Below are 6,183 nucleotides of genomic sequence, written 5' to 3'. Positions count from 1 at the left end.
CCCCTGCCTCCTCCCCTCGGTGGCTCATCCCTGCTGCATTTGTCTCTCATATGCAGGCACAAGACCCAGATGCCCTCACCTGTCCTCACCCAAAGGGCTTAGGGGTGGAACCTGGAGGTTTACTTGGGCCAAGGCTACATGTATACCCCACAACCCTGTAGAACTTGGACAGTTAAACAAACATAACGCAAACCAGACAACAAATCCAGCTAGACTTAGAAGTCACAGGCAAGCAGCAGGAACCCTTCCTGAGGGCCAGCAGGTGTGGTGAGCTGTATATGTACCTCCAACTCCCCAGCTGTGTGTGTGTGTGAGAGAGAAAGAGAGAGAGAGAGATGGGACTTTAAGGTGAGAGACAGAGACTGACAAAGCCTATCAGATGAGCAGGTTCCTAAAAGCATCAGGATGCCTCTGCCTTCACTCTCCCCAGGACTGCACTGCCAACATGCTGTCCTGTGCCTGCTGCCTTTGCATCCTACTGTCTATTTCATCTCCTGCTTCAGGATATTGCCTAATATAGTTGGAAGAGCTGGGATTAGAACCCAGCTGTGTGACCTTGAACAAGCCTCCTAGGCCTCATTTTTTTTTTCATCTAGAAAAGGAAGATAATGCCTTCTCTCTCTCTCTGAGGATCCTTATGAGGATAAAGAGAAACACTAAACCAGATGTGACCTTGGCCCATAAGAGGTGCTCAGTGAGTGTTTTGTTCCTTATGTCTTCCTTTGATGGCTTCTGGAAGGCTTAGCATTGCCCTTGAGAGCCCCTTTCCCAACCTGTGACATGATGGGGAGTGATGGGAGGAAGCAATTAGCATTTACCGAGATCTTACAAGACAGACACCAGGCCAAAGGTGGCCAAGGATCTCCTGCAATTCTCTCAACAGTTTGTAAGTAGGGGCGCTATGATTCTTCTGTCAATGATTAGAATGTGAGAAGATAATGAGTGGTTAGAGGAAGAAATGGTCTACAAATCGAGAGGGTACCCTGGGACACAAACCCAATCTTGTGCCTGGACTCAGTGTGAGCAAGAAGGGACAATGGGGAAAACTCTGCCACTCCTGTGCCTCCACCGCCAGGCTGAGAGATGAAGCAGGTGTGATGAGATCTTTTTTAGGGAGATTATCTAATGAGCGACAAGATTATTAGCTCGCACCAAAGCAGTATTATCATAAACATTACAAATTAAATTAGGCCACCTTTGCTCAATCAAACAAATAAAAAGAGTAATTGCAATTTCCATGTACCAACAAATTGCAGCCCACTTGGTTCTTCAAGATGTTCTTGTTGACTCATGTCAACAAGACATAGACCATGTGGGCTTTAAATGGCAAAACATATCTGGTCATCAGTCTGCCAATCCAATTGTTCTAGTGAAATTCTCCACAGGAGAGAAGCGACTCTTCATGGGTAATGTGGTATAGTCATGTAAATTAGACCCTAGGTTATTTGAGTGTCAAAGACACTCCAGGCTTTGGTTCTTTGGCAATAGTACATGGTTCTCTACTTTTAATTTGCAGACAGAAATAGATTTTTCACTTCAACTTTCTAATCTACAATTTGAGAGAATATTTTCTGTGGAGACTGGCTGGAATGAATGAGATGGTTTTCTTTATCATCATTAAAATGTTGAAACTCTACTTCACATAATTTATTACAGGAAAAAACTGGTCTTCTCTCTTTCAATTACTGGAAGATGGCCCTTTCTCTTCCTAGTCTTTCAATCCAACCACTATTTGAAGTAATCAATATTTTATTTTCAAACAAAAGCACTTAGACAATTTCATTTTTGCCAGCACAGAATTGGATGGTATCAAAAAAAATTACTTTTGAAACTGCAGACTTCTGTTAGGATGATTGTGGGGGGGTGGGGGGAGCTGTAGGCTCTATTCATTCTGCTACTTCCTCTTTCTAAGCACAAAGGAAAACTCACCCAGGTTCTGTTGAAATGAGACTGGGGTCATATGAATGAGCTCTACCAATGGGATATGAAGGGAAGAGATACAAGCCTTTTCAAACCTGGAACTCTTCCTTGTGACTTAGGAAGCAGGTATTCCAGATGGATTACAAGAGGAAGACTTCCATGAAAACAAACTCAACACTGAGAATTCACTGGCACAATTATGCCGTTTTGCTTCAGATTCAGCTGCCATTGATAGAGTTTCACTACAGCTAAAAATAAAAAAGTTTTCTCTGAGTCTATCCTCATCCCTCACAAAACAAAGTGACCTTCTGGTCACACGTTTTGGCCAAGAAAGAAGTCACTTCTCATGTGTCTTCTAAAACCTCATGAAGAACTCCTTTTCCTTTGTCAAGGCCCTTGGAAATAAAGAAATAGAGCATATATTTCATATAACAAAATAGCTAGTGTTGATTTCATTCGTCCTTTACTCTTCATTCTCATGATAAGCTAACAGATAAATATCCTTCCCATTTTGTGGGCAAATACATTGAGACTCAAAAAGTTTAAAAACTTGTCTGAAGTGACCTACATGGGTAAAAAGAAACTAGGATTTAAATCCAGAATTTTCTGACTTCAGGCTCTTTTTACTTAAACTACTTTATCTCTTGGCTGTCATATTCAAATGAAATACAGTTCACAGGATAAAGGGTCTCCTTTATGTATCTTCAAGCCAGACAAGCCTCAGGCTAAGGATAAAGAAATGAACAAACTTTAATCCCTGCCTTGCAGGAGCTCACATGGAAATACCAACATTTTTTTTAATTAATACGTTTTGTTTTGTTTTGTTTTTTTTAGAGTAGTTGTAGGTTTTCAGAAAAGTTAAGTAAGAAATACAAAGTTTTTTAAAAAAGAAGAAGAAATACAAAGTTCCGGCCAGGCGCCAGTGGCTCATGCCTGTAATCCTTGCTATGCAGGAGGCTGAGATATGAGGATCATGGTTCACACTCAGCCAGAGCAGGAAAGTCCATAAGACTATTATCTCCAATAATACTCAGAAAAAGCCAGAAGGGGCACCGTGACTTAAGCAGTAGAGCACTAGCCTTGAGCACAATGAGGCTCAGGAGCAGCACCCAGGCCCCTAGGTCAAGCCCCTCAAGACTGGCAAAATAAGTAAAATAAAATAAATACTGAGTTTCTGTGTATCACTTCCTGCCCATCCCATTTTTTTTATTATTATTTTTTATTCTTGTCAGTCGTGGGGCTTGACCTCTGGGCCTAGACCCTGTCCCTGAGCTCTTCAGCTCAAGGCAAGTGCTCTACCACTTGAGCCACAGTGCCACTTCCAGTTTTCTAGTGGCTTATTGGAGATAAGAGTCTCACAGACTTTCCTGCCCGGGCTGACTTTGAACCATGATCCTCAGATCTTAGCCTCCGCAGTAGCTAGGATTACAGCCGTGAGCCACCAGCACCCAGCTGCCCCTCCCATTTTTAACATCTGTGAATATCTTGCATTTGTATGGTATGCTTGTTACTATTAATGAGACAATATATAATATTCCTTCCATTTCCATAAATTTGTTTCCATACAATGCTCAAACAATACCCTTTTGTTTCTATATAGTGTTTTTCATGTTTGCTTCATCTAAAAAATTGCTTTATAACTATCAGTTTCCTAAGTTTTCTTTCATTTTCTCTGAAATCAGCCATGATTCAAAATTAACAAAAACACAAAAGAAAATAAAATACTATTCCCATAGGGAAAAAAAGACAAAAATAAATAATAAGTAATGCATTCATGGATGCAGAAATGATCATAGCAAGGAGAGTTGTGATGAATGGATACAGTTGTGTGCCTCTGTGTGTGCGTGTGTGTGTGTGTGTGTGTGTGTGTGTGTGTGTAATATATAATGAGTGTACAAATTCAAACTTGGAAAGAGATCAAGAAACTTCTCCAAAGCAACATAGTAGCATACGGATGAGTCTTGGCTCTTTTGTCTCAGATGCTATATTGTAATATTTCGCGGTAAAACCCCCAAAGCATAGCAGATATTAGAAAATGACTTGGATATCTGGATGAAACTTTTGTTTACTTTCTGCGATATAGTTTTCAAGAAAGTTAGGGTAATAATTCTTTCTGGTAGCTGAGACCAAGAATAAAGAGGATGTGTGGTTCTACAGGATCTTCTTTGTTTCAGAATATCTTATCTAGGCTACAAAACCTCAAAACTCAGTCTTGGGGAATGACATGATGAAAGCCATTTTGTTGGTGAGATTCTGGAGATGATACTCCAGGAAGACTGGGAAGAAATGAATGGGACACCATTACTGAAAGGGTGAAGGAAGAATCAGCCAGTACTGAGAACAAGGAAGGTGTCTGGTGGATTTCATGGTGACTACAGGAATGATGGAACTCATTCTTGAAATACTACAGTCTGGTGAAGGGAGGTAGCATCAGAGGAGAAGCACATCTGGCCTGAGAGGTCTTGAATTTCAGCTGACCAAGCGGCAACATGGTGGAAGTGTCCACTAGAGCTAGAAGCATATTCCAAAGTTCATAAATGGATTGGAGTAAAGTCTGATAGTACATTAGACATGAAATTAAATGCCCAAACACAGAAGAAGAAGAGAAATGAACAATTTCTCCACCATTGGCTGTGTGTGGAGGCAGAAGACAATCAACAGACAGGAGAGGAATGGCCAGGAAGATCGCAGAAGTGTCCTCAAACAGAGGTGTCAGACACCATCATGACGAAGACTTTCAGAAAGGAGACTGAGACAAAATTGTCAGGCATTACATTACCCTGAGACCAGAGGGGACAGGGGGCATTGGTGTCCTTTACCACGAACTACAGAACAGAAAGGAGAGGAGAAGGACGGCGGGGAGCAGGGAGAACGTGCCTTCGCTGGTGGACTGAAGGACACCCGAAAGGATAAATTTGCAGATAGATCTGTTGTTCAGAAGCCAAGGGGATGAGCTGTGATAACAGTGCTCAAGTGACAGCAAGGATGAGACGGAACAGCTGGGTCCAAGCAAGGAGGACCCGGCCTCTGAACACTCCAGAAAGTGCTAGTAGTGGCCAACTTAGAAGAAAAGTGAGTTGGGGCAGGGACACATAGCCAAACTGAATCTTCACTGTGCTATATATTTTGAATTTCATACCTACTGCAATTATTGGCTATTTAAGTATGTATTAAAAATAATTGAAGATACTGGGCACCGTGGCTCACATCTGTAATCCTAGCTACTCAGGAGGCTGAGATCTGAGAATCACAGTTCAAAGCCAGACTAGGCAGGAAAGTCTGTGAGATTCTTGTCTCCAATTAACCACCAAAAAAGCCAGAAATGGAACTGCAGCTCAAGTGATAAAGTACTAGCCTCGAACACAAAAGCTCAGGAACAATGCCCAGGCCCTGAGTTCAAGCCCCAGGACCAACAAGAAAAACTGTTTAAAACTGAAAGCCAGAACTAAGAATTGGTGTGTTACAGGGCAAATAAGTTTAAACTGTCATAAGAATATGTGCTATTGATGTCATGCTAGTTTCTAGTAGATGCATACCATGCTGTGTAAAGTTAGTCATATATATATATATATATATATATATATATATATATATATGGTAAGAAGGTTTTCCTCTTTGATGGAGGTTTAGGTCCACTTGCAATTTCTTCATGAGTTGTGATAAGAATCCATTGGAAGTTGAGATGAGTTTCCTCTTCCTCTTTCCTCTTCCTTCTTTTTCCCTCTTTGTCTTTTAAAAATATTCCTCTTATCTTTTAAGGTCTTTCTATTACAGGCAGTACACTTAGTAATAGATGAAGAATTGGTTTCATTTTTTAATAGGATAGAATGCTCACTTCAATATTAGTCCAAGAAGAAAACATCAGGAAAGCCAGCCATCTCCTGGGAGTGGAAAGACATTACATTTCCAAAACAGATGGCAATGATTTGGGGGCTGTCCCTTAGCTTGCCTCAGTCATGCTATTGCTCACTGTCCTCAGCCCTGCTAACCATGGGGTGACGTCCCTAAAAACAACTTCAGAACTCCCAACAGACCCCAAAGACCAGCTTTTCCTCCTAGGACTGGATCAGGCTGTCTTCAAAGTTTTGTAAACTTAGAGAAGAAGAGAATTAGAGATAATACTCCCCAACAAGTTATCAGAATCCAGGGATATGTCACCATATGCATACAGGTACATGTACAGAACACACACACATGCACACACACACACACATGCACACTGTAAGAGTCATTGCTGATCACTGAGTACAGGTAGGAATAATT

Source organism: Dipodomys spectabilis, unplaced genomic scaffold, assembly GCF_019054845.1.
Source record: "Dipodomys spectabilis isolate Male_0828 unplaced genomic scaffold, ASM1905484v1 ptg000197l, whole genome shotgun sequence".
In the NCBI taxonomy this organism is placed as follows: Eukaryota; Metazoa; Chordata; class Mammalia; order Rodentia; family Heteromyidae; genus Dipodomys; species Dipodomys spectabilis.
Note: the sequence above shows the minus strand (reverse complement) of the source record.